The sequence below is a fragment of the Pezoporus flaviventris genome, unplaced genomic scaffold, assembly GCF_033815535.1.
Source record: "Pezoporus flaviventris isolate CSIRO_AGI_PZ_B2104156 unplaced genomic scaffold, CSIRO_AGI_Pfla_v1 ptg000066l, whole genome shotgun sequence".
Taxonomy (NCBI): domain Eukaryota; kingdom Metazoa; phylum Chordata; class Aves; order Psittaciformes; family Psittacidae; genus Pezoporus; species Pezoporus flaviventris.
In genome coordinates this window covers 5757217-5770043 of record NW_026892614.1, presented here as the reverse complement: position 1 = coordinate 5770043, position 12827 = coordinate 5757217, and positions in this window count along the sequence as shown.

Here is a 12827-nt window from a genome sequence, read left to right as displayed (position 1 = left end):
TTGGCCAGAAAATCACTGACAGTGTAGAGAAGTCTTTCTCAATTAGTGATTAATTAAAGTCTCTCTATTCTTACAAAACAGACTTTGTCTAACCAAGTTAATTTATTTTTTTTTTTAAACATGAAAAAAACTCCAAATATTTAATCAAAAAATTCCTAACCAGAGCTAGTCACAAGAAGATAATATTTCTTCTGACTAAGTTAATATGTGGAGATTGTAAAGAAATATATTTGCAGCAGGTCTGGGGCACTGTTAATTTTTCTTATTTCTGATTTGCATCTGTGTGATTTCATTAACTGATAATTGCTTTTGATGTGGAATACAGAAGGAGATAAATAGCTCATGAATCAATAAATGACAAGATTTCAGAGTCACATTGATTTTTATTTCAAATTTACTCTGCATTGAATTTAATTATAAACAATACACCCCATTTGTTTGAAAAAATTGCATGCAAATATTCATATGAAGTTTATTTATTGCAATTATACTTCAGTTGTTTTAAAATAAATTATGTCTTTTGAGCTGGAAAAACCATCACTTCAATTCCTGCATTGGGAATATATCCATGCATATCATCCCCTAATCATTATGTGGAAGCTCTTCAAAAGGTTCAATGAACATTCTTAAAAAACAATAGCCTATGTAGAAGTTTTCATCAAGGATAGTAGTAGTAACTCCAGGTGATTTTTATTTTTTCTTAATTATTTCAATTAATAATTTCAAAATGTTTTATTATTATTTTGTTAATTATTTCTGCTCACCTGAAAGTGTATTTTAAATCAGTAAGAACTCATGTAAATAAAGAATTATTTTTATGACTTGGTATGGAACTGTTTGTTCCTGCATTCTAAAAGTGAAACATTCTGATTTTTTATTTCTTCTTTTAAGATTAAATTTGCCTAAATTTAAACTAAGGTTTAAAAAAATCTTAAAATGAAAGTTTTGAGATTCAAAACATTTAATCTAAAACCATTTTCTTCAAGCATTTGTGTTGGTAAGAAAATCAAAATATTTTCATTCCATCGTGATAATCTGTTTTTGGATATCAAACTGAAAGAACACTTTTTTTGCACAGTGATATAGAGATTTGTTTATACAGAACCAAGGTTTTTAAAGGAAACTGATAATTCTGCTGTCATGTGAAGGATTTTCATATCATTATAGCTAGTTTTCTGCTAAACCTAAATTTGGTGTTGTCTCTATATGCCAGTAAATCACCTGTTAGAAACATCAGCCTAGTGCAGAGATTTAGGGGTTTTTTATTACTGGCTTAATACACGAATCAGTTTTATAGTATATGCCCCAGATATATTTTGTATTGTGGAAAAGGCTTCATGGAGGAACCTCTGGAAAAGGAAAACTGTCAAAATTATGATTGTGGAATTATATCCACTTGATTCCTTGAGAATCATGGAAATGACACGTAATATACGAGGTCTAGTCTCAAGCATATACAGTGTCAGAAAAAGAAATCTGGGAAATTTGAAGCCATACCTCTGTGCATTGTACCCTTTAAAATACATTACAGAGCAATTTGCTTTATAGCCGGGGGGCAAGGGGGGTTATGCTTTTGTACTCACACTGTCTACAAGAGCAACTTTGTGTGGTTAAATTCCCTTTAGAACATCCCAGCCTCAGCACACTTAGTGCTGAAGTTTATTTATGAGAGTCTTCAATTAGGAAATGCAGAATCAAACTTTTAGCCCCATCATGGGAATGGAGAAGCTCAAAAAGGAATGTGTTTTTAACACTTGTTAGTAAAACTTGTTTCAGAGTGAATTAAAATCAATTGGAACACTTCCATGAATTTAATTTGGTTGTGAAAGAGCTCTGTGATCTGATACTCAGGACAAGCACTCATGTAACTTTCTATGTTTACAGAACTATACGATGAGTTAAAAATGTGTCAGCTATTTTGTACAGACAATGAAAGAGCAAATATAGTAGAAATGTTTAATTGTGATATGGTTTATTTTCTTTTTTTCATTTTTATAATTAAAAGTTCCTTTTTGCTGGAATACAAGACCATTCATAGGAATACAGAGATAGAGACTTACAGTCTGCTGAAAACTGCATTTCTATTACACATACACACACTCCATGTTGTGTGGCCAAAATCGTAAAGATGTGCACAATGTAATTTCATGAAAATAACAACTTTTTCTTTCAAACGTTTCTCAATTAATATATTTTAATCTACTTAGAGCAAGTAAAACAGTAAATTATTTTTTACATAAAAGGTGGAAAGGAATATTTTAGTTTGTAAAATTTCACAGAGTAGTATAAGTTTCTAAGGTTACCCATATAAAAATGACATCTTTTAATTTGTTTCAAATAAAATAATGTAGATGATTCAAATGTTTGTCAGGCAAATTTTACTTGTAGATGAACCACTCAATTAAAACTTGTTTTAAAATTGTTAAACATGTATTATATGGTGTGTGACATGTTTTTCTGTAGAATAAGCTTGTTTTGGCACCTTTTCTATTGACGCCTTAAACTGTAATAACAGTTTAACCTTATTTCCTAAGAAAAGGAGTTAATGGAAGATATTTCTCCACATAATTTGAGGTAAAGACTGATAAAAATAATAATTAATTTCTTTGTTATGCCCTCACCCTCTCCACTGCATTGTTTAAGCTTGATTAGTTCATAAACCCCATCTACTCTCCCTCAGACTATCAATTTCTCATATTTTAAATTATTTTGTAATTGTTTTGTAACTGTCAGTCTCTTCTCTACAAATTCCTTCCTAAATTTCCTGCTTTTCTCTTATACTTTACTACTGTTTACATTCTTTCTTTGTGGCCCTTCCTAATCTGGATCTCTGAATTAGTTTAACCAAGTTTCAAGCCTGTGCCTAGTTTTTTTTTCCAGGATTTCTGAAAGGTTTCTAATATGTTTCAGATTTTTATATGCTTTTCCCAAGAAATTGGATATGCATCTTCCCTAAATCTAGACTTTTCAGCTTATGAAATTCCCACAATAAATCTCAAGAGTATAGTTAATTGCTGGGTTTTATTTTATTTTATGCATTCATTTTTCATCCTTTTTCATCCCTGTGTCTAGGACTAGAATCACAATCAGTGATACAGTTTACCTTATCCTTTCTGCCACCAAAGTCAAGCAAACTGTTGATTTCAGCTGTAATTGCTTCTTGAATCAATGTCTCTGTGTCATTTTGGCCTCAGCAAAGAATTACCTCTTACTGTAAAGCAAGTTGTTCCAAGGTGATAATTTAAGCTGCCAAGACAGTGCTTCTCTAAACAATTTTCTGCTATAATAATTGGACTGTTCCTATGCATGCAGTTGTTTTCCTGTATCATTCTGTTGTTGAAACTTAGTTGTTTCTTTGATCTCCTTAGCAGGTATTCAATATTCTCGTTATTGTCATAAACACAGGAATCCACCTCTGCTAATATGTTTGAATTCTCCGAAATAGAATTTGTAATTTTCTGCAAAGATCACACTCTTTTTAATCACAAATGCATTTCTTGCAAACTGGATCACAGCTATTCACTAAAGTGGGCCAGAGAATAGAAATCTTTTGTCACTTTCTGCACTGCTCAGCGTGTTTCAGCCTTCTTGTGCTGGCCTGTGTCACTGTTCATTGCCCCAAGCACCTGCCTCTCCAGCAGGCAGGGCGTCAGATGCCAGCCCCTTGGGTCACATGTGAGAATTCTGGAGGGTTTGGGTGAGAAGACTTATGTGAAACCCTGAAACCTGTGTGCTTGGACATGACCAGCTGAGATTTCATCTTTCACCCTGCAGTGGCTTGGCTCACCTGATTCTCTCCCAACTCTCTTCTCTTTGATGCCATCACCGAACAAGAGGGCATGGTAGAGCTGCCCTAGAGGAACATGCATCGTAACTAGCTGGCCAGTAAACACAAGTAACTCATTAGCCACGTATTGCCATATGAAGCAATCAGCAGATGAGTCCTGCCTGGCTTTGATCTTTGTCTCCTGTCCAGGTACTGATTTCTTCTCCTCTTTCATCTGTTTTGAAGTGGTCAGCAGAGTTCAGAAAGTCATTGAGAAGGAAGGAACTGTAAGACAGGTAGATGGGCAAACAGGGAGCATGGTCTCCTGAGCCTCATTTCATTAGGAAATCAGACTAGGGGAAATAAAACACACACAAAAAGAAGGAGACAAGTCAGAATTAACACTGCAAAATCTGAAATATTTCACTGTAAAGTATAATTGTAAGGAACTGTGAAAGGTCAGCTAGTCTATCCCTCTTCGGAAAGATAAGTACGTGTACATTGCGGTTGATCAATGGTTTCAACTGAAGAAAATGCTCAATTCAAGTGATCCCACAGTTCCCATTAGAGCACACCTTTTTCCTGAATGCCAAAATTATTTTCTGGTCCCGAATATACAAAAAGAGCCATCTATTAATCTCTTCTTTTTTATGACTGATGACTGATAATTGACCTGATGGTTTGCTTTGATCCCTCTTATTTTTCAACTAAAAACCACCAATTCCTTCTGGATTTCCTTGGAATTATTAAACCTTATGTACTGCCTGTGTCTCTCCCCTAGATTATCTCTGATTCAACTCCCTCTTTCCTGAAGTCTGATATTCAGAACTAGATGTCAGACTACACCTTCAGCTGCAAGATAAAATAATGTTTCCTTTTATCTTCCATATGACACTGGCCATTAATATGTGCAAGAACAAGATATGGTACTTTTTTGGTAACAATTTTATATTCTTGAGTCATACCCATTTGATGCTTCAATAGCACAACTATGCTTTTTTTTTCCGAAGTAGTGCTGTCATGCCATATTTGCCTGTTGGGCATCTCTACATGTTTCTATTTCCTACATGCAGTATTTTGTCTTTTAAGCTTGTTGATTTGGAAAAATGTCTCTACTTTATGAAGACAGTTTTAAAGTCAGACTCAATTGTCCAAAAGGACCACTGCATTTCGCCCTCTTCTGTAGTCTGGTATCATGTAAAAATATCATTCAGACTAAGAAAAAAACCTATGCCAAAACAGAGTAAGTAACTCACTTGTGGAATCCCAAAAGAAGTGTCCAGCCCATAGATGGTTGTTTCATAACCAGTGGTTCAACTACCATTAACACATGCTATTGCATCTAGATAGTATTTACTGAATTAATTTGTTGGACTGTCACGCAGGTCATGTCAAAGGCCTTATTGAGCACAAATATATCACATCTGCCTTCTCATCTTTCAAATAGGACAGTTACTTTGCCAAAATACTTCTTGGGCACTATATATCTTAAATCATAGCAACTATTTTTATCACTTTATTACATTGCAGGTGCTTTAAAATAGCTTTTACTTACTTTTTCTAGTATTTTTCTTAGCTTTTGAGTTTGCATTGAATGTGAATGGGTCCCTTTTTCACCCTTCAGTTTTCTGAGATCTTTCCTCCTGGCAGCAAGTCTGCAATGATAATTGCTGCTAATGCAAGTAAGTCCATACAGATCTAGAGGGCATCATTAATCATGCAGCAATATAGATAATAGTATCGCATAAGGTCAACTAGTATTCATAGCTCATGCTTGGATTCTGCAAATACCACATAAGTACTTAACATTTTCAATGGTTTGCTTACTAAATTTAATGTAAAAATTATATAGTCTACAGAAAGAGGGACAGATCCCTTCAAGCAGTAAAGCTGGTTTGCTCACATTCTCATTCCAGAGCACTGTGTTGCTAATCAACAATTCAGTTAGAATATATATTTATGCTGTTGATATAAGAAGAAAACCACCTTGCAGAAAGCTGCATCTGCACTTCTTTTGTCGTTTTATAAATTTTTATTCAGGAAAACATTCTTTAAGAAATTGCATAACCATACAATCAGCCTCAAGCATATGTTGAATTCCTGAAAAAGATCAGTTTGTATTTAAAAGCTTTCTTGTAGAGAGACCTAATAACATAAATAGTTAATCAGTAAAGGAGTTTTCCATAGTGCCTCTCTGAAAGTGGACCATTTTGAGCTTAATTTTTCATAAAAGATAGATAGCCTGAAATTTCTCCCTGGAATAGTCCCATCAGGTGACTGGAGCTTTAGAACCAGCTGGAATTAAAGAGGGAATAGCATATGGTATTTCGATCTTTCTCCAAGGGTTTAAAGACACATTAAGACATTAAGTAGCTTTGCAAAAAACAATCACAGTTGTTTATAATGAGCAGAAATAGTATATCAGATTGCGAAACTCTGACTTTTTAACATCTATAAATATCTTGGTAATCACAAAATTTCATAATGAGACCTCAGTTTCACAAAAATTTTTATGAAGGTTTAAATCCTCTGGTGTATCATGGATGCACAGACTGTAAGCATGGCTGTAAGTCCTATCAAGATCCCTTCTCTGAGATTTGCCTTTTTAAAGCTGTAACATTCATTTAGTGACTGAGTTCTGAATTATAAATGAGAAAATTTCATGTTTAGCCAATTTGTTGTCATTACTGTTATTATTTTTTATAATTTTTAATAATAATAAAAACTAATGTGTGCGCATGTGTGTGGGGAATTTAGTGGTTCTCCATCTTAAACCATTCGTGTCTGCCAGATACTGCTTCTTCATTCATGTCTTCAAGTTTTAGTTGAGGAACTTACTTGCTATTAATGCATGTATAATTTAAGAAGTTGTTATATTCAAGATAAATATTCATGCTTAAATATGGCACCCAGGGAGAAGTCTTCTGTGTTTCACTGAGGTATGAAAGCAACTCTCCCTTGAAAGATAGGTATAAAGTCTGTAACAGTATAGGAGAAGGAAACAGATATACACACACACACAAAAATGCAAAACCATAATTTGAGACTGAAGAGAAGACACAGGGTGGGGGGACATGTGAAAAAATCCCAAAACCAAACAGGCACATTAAAGTGAAAATGGAAAACAAGTATTCTGGGAAGACCCTTGAATTCAAATTCACAAAATCTGTGATGTATTCATCACAACACTGGTGATCTGCTGTGCAATTATAGACACACTTGATCACGTAGGACGGTACTGCCCGGCACAAGCAATCCAGGAGGTTCCTCGATTGTGTAGAAGACAACTTCCTCCTGCAAGTAATAGAGGAGCCAACAAGGAGAGGTGCCATGCTTGACCTCGTGCTCACCAACAGGGAAGGGCTGGTTCAAAATGTGATGCTCCAGGGCAGCCTTGGATGCAGCGATCATGAGATGGTCGAATTTGAGATCCTCAGGACAATGAGAAGAGCGTGCAGCAAGCTCACTGCCCTGGACTTCAAAAGAGCAAACTTTGGCCTCTTCAGGAACCTGCTTAGGAAGGTTCCGTGGGATACAGCCCTAGAGGGCAGAGGGGCCCAAGACTCTTGGCTGATATTCAAGGATCACCCACTGCAAGTTCAGGAGTGTTGCATCCCAACCAGAAGGAAGTGCAGCAGGAGGGCCAGGAGACCTCCTGGGATGGATAAAGAGCTCCTGAGGAAAATTCAATTGGAAAAAAGAGGCTTATAATAAGTGGAAGCAAGGACAGGTGGCATGGGAAGAGTACATGGATGTTGTCCAAGAAGCTAGGGACCAGGTGGATAAAGAACTGGCTGGATGGCCACACATAAAGAGTTGTGGTCAATGGCTCAATGTCCGGCTGGAGACCAGTAACGAGTGGTGTCCCTCAGGGATCGGTGTTGGGACCGGTCTTGTTCAACATCTTTGTTGCTGACATGGACAGTGGGATTGAGTGCGCCCTCAGCAAGTTTGCCGATGACACCAAGCTGTGTGGTTCGGTTGATACCCTGGAGGGAAGGAATGCCATCCAGAGGGACCTTGACACGCTTGTGAGGTGGGCTGATGCCAGCCTCATGAAGTTTAACCATGCCAAGTTCAAGGTCCTACACCTGGGTCGGAGCAATCCCAGGCACAGCTACAGGTTGGGCAGAGAAGAGATTCAGAGCAGCCCTGTGGATAAGGACTTGGGGGTGTTGGTTGATGAGAAAATGAACATGAGCCGGCTTCAGTGTGCACTTGCAGCCCAGAAAGCCAACTGTATCCTGGGCTGCATCAAAAGGAGTGTGACCAGCAGGTTAAAGGAGGCGACTCTGCCCCTCTACTCTGCTCTTGGGAGAACTCACTTGGAGTATTGTGTGCAGTTCTGGTGTCCGCAACATAAAAAGGACATGGAACTGTTGGAAAAAGTACAGAGGAGGGCCATGAGGATGATCAGGGGACTGGAGCACCTCCTGTATGAAGACAGGCTGAGAAAGATGGGGCTGTTCAGCCTGGAGAAGAGAAGGCTGCGTGGAGACCTCATAGCAGCCTTCCAGTATCTGAAGGGAGCCTATAGGGATGCTGGGGAGGGACTCTTCATTAGAAGCTGTAGTGATAGGACAAGGGGTAACGGGTTAAAACTTAAACAGGGGAAGTTTAGGTTGGATATAAGAAGGAAATTCTTTCCTGTTAGGGTGGTGAGGCACTGGAATAGGTTGCCCAGGGAGGTTGTGAATGCTCCATCCCTGGCAGTGTTCAAGGCCAGGTTGGACGAGGCCTTGGGTGATATGGTTTAGTGTGAGGTGTCTCTGCCCACAGCAGGGGGGTTGGAACTAGATGATCTTAAGGTCCTTTCCAACCCTAACAATTCTATGAGTATATGATTATATATTTTTACAGCTGATTTACACAGTCTGTGTTTAGCCACCTTTGCTACTAAGACCAGAAGACGTTGAAGTAGTGTCTTTGAATAGCATACAATGTGACCTCCAACATGGATGAATCCACTAAGTGCAAGTGCAACACAAACAAGTAATGATAATAAAATACTGTAGTTTTCTTCTCATACCAGGTTTATAAAATTTTTTTATCACTTCAGGTGCAAAAATTACACTTGGCATTTTCAAAATAATCAGATTAAACCAAATGAACTCCATTAGATCAAATAATAAGAGCCCATCTATTAATAATTAGCTTTATTCCTTCCTTTGTTGTACCCATAATTCCTAGAAACAGAACATAGATTAAGCAAGCAGAGCTGAAACTATTAGAATTCTCCATTATGCAATTTTCAAATACTTGTAAATTCAATAGGAGCTACAGAAATGAATTTAATAGCAAAGGAGGACAAAATGAAATTTTGATCCTTCCTTCCCATTAACATTGCCTAGTGCTGGGTGTCTGTCACATAAGGGAGGAAAAGCTGTATGATTTGGAGACCTGTACAAATTCACCCAGCAGTAGATTTATGTGAATCCTTCTCTGAGCATGTCAACAGCCTTCTTTCAGCTTTAATGGTGCCTGTGATCCTTAAGCTTTCAAAGGAAATCCTGAAAAGACAGCCTTTATCTGAAGGAATTAAATTATTCTCAGATGTGGAGTCTGGGGATTCTTTAGTGTGCTATGTCCATTAGAAGAAGCAGTAGGATTTAATTGAATAAAAATAATGACATTCTTGCTTATGAAATTTTGCAAGAAGCCCTGTAGAATTGTGCATCTACTGTAGATTCTTTAGGTTGTTTTTAAAAAGGTCACCTTTCCTATCAAATTAAACGGGAATGATTTTTAAAACTAACTTTAAATTTGCTTGCCTTTATTGCGAAAGGAGAAAGGGGGCTGCCAGTATTCAGAAGTGCCTTACACAACAGCATTATTTAGAATCATAGAATCACAGAATACTTAGGGTTGGAAAGGACCTTAAGATCATCTAGTTCCAACACCCCTGCCATGGGCACAGACACCTCACACTAAACCATGACACCCAAGGCTCTGTCCAACCTGACCTTGAACACTGCCAGGGATGGAGCATTCACAGCTTCCCTGGGCAACCCATTCCAGTGCCTCACCACCCTCACAGTAAAGAACTTCTTCCTTACATCCAGTCTAAACTTCCCCTTTTTAAGCTTGAACCCATTACCCCTTGTCCTGTCACTATAGTCCCTAATGAAGAGTTCCTCTCCGACATCCCCATAGGCCCCCTTCAGTTACCGGAAGGTTGCTATGAGGTCTCCACGCAGCCTTCTCTTCTCCAGGCTGAACAGCCCCATCTTTCTCAGCCTGTCTTCATACAGGAGGTGCTCCAGTCCCCTGATCATCCTCGTGGCCTCCTCTGGACTTGTTCCAAAAGTTCCATGTCCTTTTTATGTTGAGGACACCAGAACTGCACACAATACTCCAAGTGAGGTCTCCTGAGAGCAGAGTAGAGGGGCAGGATCACCTCCTTTGACCTGCTGGTCACACTCGTTTTGATGCAGCCCAGGATACGGTTGGCTTTCTGGGCTGCAAGCGCACACTGAAGCCAGCTCATGTTCATTTTCTCATCGACCAACACCCCCAAGTCCTTATCCACAGGGCTGCTCTGAATCTCTTCTCTGCCCAACCTGTAGCTGTGCCTGGGATTGCTCCAACCCAGGTGTGCTTCTAGACTTCAGTGGGAACAAAGTCCACTATCTCTGGGCAAGACTGAAGGTTACACCTGAATATTGCAAGTTTCAAACCCAGTCCTTTCAGGTTTGACTCTTAGCCTATCAGAGAGTCCTACTAGAGTAACACTTCTGAGTTTTGTTCTAGCAGGTCACTTAATTGCAAGCACCTAAACTGTCTGATTCTTCTCCTTTTATCACGTCAAAATCAATTGGAGAGAGTCTACTATGTTCTAGGGATCTGAAATCAAAATATGCCATGAAGCTCAAAGCTACTAAAGATACCAGCGAAATATTTATCCTGTCAGCTTTGTTTCTTTGCTGTCTTTGTGAAATACAGTGTGCTATTATGGCAAGGACAGACCCATTCTTTGATATGCCTTTGCTGGAGTTTTCTTCCGATTTGAGTAAAAGGTTCCTTCATTGCTGCTGTGAGCAGTTTATTTGCCTTTATTTCTTCCAGATAGTGCTGCTTGTATACTGCTTTCCATCAACAACACTCTATACAGGCAATACCCAGTTACACTGGGGGATTTGGAAGCGGAAGCTTCCTGTGGAGCAGATCATGAAGGTGTGAGAGCAGTATTGAGACTGGCCCATGACAGGAGTGGACTGCATGAGTATTTAGCAGAAAAAGACTGAAATACATGGAATGGGCTTAAAAAAAATAATAATCTTTACTAATATGTGCTGTTACTCACAGTCTGTGTCTAAACACTCTAGACCAGGAGGTATCAATGTGCCCTCAGGACTGTAGGGCAGCTGGATCACACTGTGGGATGGGAATAGTGTAGCATCCACCATCTGACTGCCCATTTTTCCTGTTTTTCAGTCCCAGCCTGAGTCTCCAGAGGAGCATGGCTCTGCACCATGTTAAACACCTGATGGCCTGCATCCACAAATACCTCATGACTGAGGGCAGAGCACATGCCTACCACACACATGGGCAGCAGCAGAGGCAGCTGGCAGCCTGCAAGTTGGCAACAGGCGCACATCAAACATGGGAAGCCCTGCAGCATGCCAGTAGGGTGGTCCATGGTTCCTTAGCTCATAGGAGATTCTTTCTGTGTTCAGATGGTGGAAAAGCTGAAAGAGGTACAGAAGTGTTCCCTGGGAAGTACTAGAGCTAGACAAAAAGTGGGAATTGAAAAATGATCTTTAAAAAACAAAAAAGTTGGAAAAACTTCCAACATTAAAGATATTTCTATTTTTTGTGAAAAATGCTAGGCCCTCCATCTTATGAAAATATTATTACACTTTTTATCAACATGGTTATCAATTTCAACCTGTGTTTTGGAAATAAAACATACACACAGGAAAATGCTTCAGTTTGCCTGCTACCTCAGAAAACATTCTTTGGAATATTGTATGGATCAAACCAATAGTAGATATTTGTGGGGTTTTATCTCCCCCTCCCCACTCCCTCCTCCCAAGCCTGGACCTTCCCTTTCTGCCATCTCAAAAAGGAACAATCTGAGTATTTAATTCATCGTAAAACTTTGCAGGTAGCTTTAACTAATTAATTTGATTATATATAGTTAAATTGAATCAGTTAAAATTCAGTTCATATATTAGCCAGAAGAAAAGGAATAGCTGTCCTTCTATCCATTCTCTTGGTGATTTGAATTTCTCTAAGAATGTCAAAAATAGAGGTTTGATATCCCCCCCTGCACATGCAGTGAGGGTACTGTCCTGACTGAAATGAGAGTAAAACATTCATCAAGACCCTCCTCTGAATGAGGCAAAAGTAACTTTTACCCACCAAATTTCAAATTAATCTCTTTACTCTGAGGTATTTTAACACTGGTGTCCAGTGCTGACAGCCTTTTAATGTCCTTCAGGAGTTACTGGGATGAAGAAGAGTGTTAGGAATGGCTCTCCATCCCACAAAGGAGTGGTACTAACTAGGGCAATGAACATGTCTGTCACAGTTGTCAGTAAGTTGGTGACTGGGCACATTTACAGGAAGCTGCAAATGACATCCTGACTCTGAGAGAGGAGGGCACTGCAGGATGGCTGCTTCTGTTGTACCTGAGGGTGAGTGCAGACAGCTCCAGTGTGGATCCAGGGCTGGTGCTGAAAGATCTGCTTTCCTCAGAGCCCATCTGTACCTCCCTGTGGCAGCCTGCAGCCTGAAAACTCATGCTGTGGAAACCTCACTGTGGGCAACTGTGCAGTTCCCACTGTACCAGCTTTCAGGTTGTACACAAGAATATACTCACATAAGAGCACAGTAATATATTGTTAGCTGTGATAAGGAAGTAGAACACAAGGCTCTCAGAAAATATTCTTAGTGAAATCATTAACTGGGAAGGACAGGCTGTTAAAGCTGCCTTAACAGTAGCTGAATTTAGGAAAAATGGGAGGGAGGAGATCAGTGTTTTCCCCACCCTCCCCGGAATTATTTTAGGTTTGCCTGTGGTGGCACTGTGTGGTACCCAGAACCAAGCTGGATGGTG